The following is a 3,907-nucleotide window of genomic DNA, read 5'->3' as shown; positions in this document are numbered from 1 at the left end:
CGCGCCCACGCCCCCCCCCCCCCCCCCTTCCTCCTCTATAGCAGCCCAGCGGGGGTTTTGTTCTGCACTAACACACGGGCTAATTAAATGCCTATTTAAGAAACTTTCCAATGACATCTCAGCCTCCTGGAGGAGAAAAGGATGATTTAAAGACAGCACTAAATTTATTTGTTGCCCCCCTGCAGAGGTGAGAAAATAAATTAATATTCATACCGGAGGGGACGGGGCTCAGAGCCGGGTCAGCGCAGCTTCCACGTTTAAAACGCGGAGACAAAATCTACGAGATTTCCGGGAGAAGGAATTCCGATCGCAAGAATGTCAGAGAAGAAGACGGAACGCGTTCAATTCCAATATGTTTAAATCTGCCGAACTCCGGACACAAAAAATGTTCATTGAAATATATTCCTCTATAGTCACCGAGGATATAAAACCGCTCTGTGTGCCCCAAATGCCTCTACAGACTCAGCCCTCAGGGGCCGGGCCCTCCTTCCCATCTTGTCTCGTATTGTAACTGTAATGTCTTCCTTATATGGTACAGCGCTGCGCAAACTGTTGGTGCTATATAAATCCTGTATAATAATAATAACACCTTGTAAAAATGAGCCAAAACTACAACACATTGGCAGCTTAAAATCCCCAATTACACAAAATATCGGTATTCTGTTGATTTATGGGGGTGTGGTGCCACTTCACAAGACCAGTCACCCTGCACAGGGATAGAGAACAGAAGTGACTGGTCTTTATTACAGGAGGGGGCGGAGACAAGACCAGTAACCCTGCACAAGGAGAGAGACCAGCAGTGAGCGGTCTTTATTACAGGAGGGGGCGGAGACGAGACCAGTCACCCTGCACAAGGAGAGAGAGCAGCAGTGACCGGTCTTTATTACAGGAGGGGGCGGAGACAAGATCAGTCACACTGCACAAGGAGTCTGGAAGAAATACACAAAGCTCACCGAGATTCAGGATGAACACACGTGGCAATATTAGCTTATCCCAGAGTGAAGTTTTCAAATAATCCCTGGTGCTCCTGCAATGAGGGTCCTTGTTCTGAGACTTCCAGTTATAGGGTGACAACGCTCTGTCCCTTGTCTCCCAATTGAGTTCCTGTGATGTCACCCTGTCCCATGGGCTTCTGACACTTCTCACACACACACTACGTAGTGACGGCCCACTGTTGTCACCATCATGAAACCCGCTCGGAGAAATGCTATGAACCCTTCAATGAGGAGTGGCTGCAGGGGATCAGCATCACTAAACTTTTTACAAAGGATGAAAAAACAAAAACAGAGAAAAGGTGTAAAAACAAACATTTTACACAGTGCTTCAGCAAACTGAATGGCATTTGGTTTGTGTCATCTACTTTAACAAAAATAAACAATAATAATAATAGGATGTCCTAGAGCAACATCCCCGCTCTTCCATAGATACAGTACAGTGAGTGAGCGTTGTCATCCTCGGACAGGAAGTGTTACTGGCAGGATCATCAAGTGATAACGATAGAAAAGAAGTCTGAAAAGGGAAACGAATGCAGCCGCCACATCTGGTGTCTGATAATCTGCAATATATACAATACATTTGTTTCTGGGCTTAGATACAATTCGGATACAGTGACAGATACGGAATAGATGGTATAGGATAGTTCAGGGTACCCCGGGGCTGCGGCAGAGAGGACGCGGTGCTAGTGAACCCCCGATAACACCGCACAGCGCAGTGAATGGGGAGCAGGTTTTAGGGGGGGGGGGGTGACCCCCCAGCTCCAGCCGTCACCCAGGCCGAAGCGTGCGTCAGCTTGATGCGTGCAGCGCTGATCCTATTATCCGTGAAGTGACTGTCCCCTTCAGCTGTTTCAGCGCTTTACTTCCACACACAAAGGAATCCTGAAAAATCTTATTAACCAGCTTTCTCCCGGCTGAGGGGTTTTATTCGGGGGGTTTTGTGCCCCTGATCCTGCGTGTCGGTGCTTTAACCATTCAACACGCAGAGAAAAGGGAAATATATAATCCATCTGCAATTTATAGAATATTAGAGGAGAAGATCTGCTTAAAACTCTCTTTAATTCAAATTAAAAGTTGCTCTGGGTCAAAGCCGCCCGTCCTGCCATCGCAGCAGAGGAGGGCCGACGAGGAGGCGCTTCGCGGGTCCCAGCGTGTATTACAAAATATATATACACACACGCACACACGCACACACACGCACACACACTTCTAGGGGTGGACATTATATATGTATACTGCATTTAATAAAAGTCATATGGGGGGGGGGAGGGGGGGGTTACAGCCCCTTTGCATGAAGTTTGTATGTTCCGCTCAGAACACTTTGGTTGTCTTCCTCATTCAGATTGGCCAAACCATGATAATGTGGGAACCAAGATGTGCAAATGGGGCAATTAAGAGTGTAAGCTCCTCTGATCCACAGAGTACAGTTCAGTGTTCTCTCTACGAGTTATATAAATCATTATTAATATTATTAGGTTGTGACACTGGGGGGGGCATTAGAGTGTGAGCTCTTCTGGCACAGAGATTGATGGCTGACTCTGTATTCTCTGTACAGCACTGTGGTATAGGTCAGAGCTATATACATTTATAATATTAATAGTGTGTGACTGTGTGTGTGTGTGTGTGTGTGTGTGTGTGTGTGGGTTAGAGTGTAAGCTCCTCTGATTAATAGAGTACAGTTCAGTGTTCTCTGTACTGGACTGCGGTATATGTCGGAGCTATTTAAATCAATAATAAGAATAGTGTGTGACTGTGGGGGGGCATTAGAGTGTAAGCTCCTCTGTACAGAGACTGATGTCACTGGCACAGTGTACTCTGTACAGCGCTGTGGTATAGGTCACAGCCATATTAACACATTATAATAATAATACTAATAAATGTGTGTGACAGTGGGGGGGGGAAGCGCATTAAAGTGTAAGCTCCTCTGGTGCAGATACTGATGTGACTGGTCAAAGTAAATGTAAATGTATTTATTTTTTCAATGCAAGAATGGGGGGTGGGCAGTTTTTCTCCTGGTCAGAGTTGGTGAAGTTCATGAGAGACGCGAGTTATTGATACATCGGTTTTGGTCGGAGGGACAATTATTGGGCATCTTGTGGTCAGCAGATTGGTGGGTAGGAATAGGTCGTTTCCCTTTATCTGTATAGAGACGTAGGCCCTCTGTGTCATTGGAGGTCATTGGTATCAAGCTGTGACACTCGTGGTCTGCTGTGGCTTCCATGAGCCCCGGAGGAAGAGGGCAGCATGCTGGCACAATGGAGGTGAGATGACTGTGGCTGGCCAGTGCTGTCCCTTCATCATCCGCTCCGTCCCCTTCTGTGCAGCTTATTCCTGTGACTAATGCAGATTGACCTGTGCTCCGGCCCATTGTCCTCCCTGCCAGTTATACCCATGAGTCACCGTACTAAAGAGCTCCCAACTCCCAGGGTGCAGCTAAGAAAGAACAATTTGGGTTGGGGTGACTTGGTCCATGTGACACAAACTGACAAGATATGGGAATAAAATGAGATCATAATGATCCACATTCATGCCAAGCTTCCCTGATAATACTCCCCTTTCCCACCTTGTTGCCTTGCCCACTTTGTCCTTCCCTGTCCCTTACTTGCCTTCCCTGCTCTTTTCCCCTTTCCTCACTTTCATTCCCCCTTTCTTCCCCTTCCTACCCTATCCTCCCTTCTTCCCCTGTCCCTTCTCCTTTTTCCTCTCCTTCCACCTCTGACCTTTCCTGACCTGCCCCACTTTTCACCCCTTCCCTTTCCCCTTTTCCTTGTCTCTTGCCCCTTCCCTCCCTGTCCCTTCCCTTGTCTCTTGCCCCCTTCCCTCCCTGTCCCTTGCCTTATCTCCTTCCCTCCCTGTCCTTTCCCTTGCCCCCTTCACTCCCTGTCCCTTCCTGTGCCCCCTTCCTCCCTGTC

The 3,907-nt window shown here is 47.7% G+C and overlaps 1 protein-coding gene across 1 annotated transcript in view; it reads right to left on the bottom strand.

The window, feature by feature from the left end:
* Positions 1-2,612, bottom strand: part of DBX1 (developing brain homeobox 1) — a 12,156-nt gene extending 9,544 nt beyond the window's left edge. Inside the window, exon 1 of the mRNA XM_018555234.1 lies at positions 2,597-2,612. The gene's annotated coding sequence lies outside the window, so the exon portion shown is untranslated. The remainder of the gene's footprint in view (positions 1-2,596) is intronic.
* Between the last annotated feature and the right edge of the window lie 1,295 nt (positions 2,613-3,907).

Source organism: Nanorana parkeri, unplaced genomic scaffold, assembly GCF_000935625.1.
Source record: "Nanorana parkeri isolate BGI_ZX_2015 unplaced genomic scaffold, ASM93562v1 scaffold10, whole genome shotgun sequence".
NCBI lineage: Eukaryota > Metazoa > Chordata > Amphibia > Anura > Dicroglossidae > Nanorana > Nanorana parkeri.
This window is presented reverse-complemented; position numbering and strand designations above follow the sequence as displayed.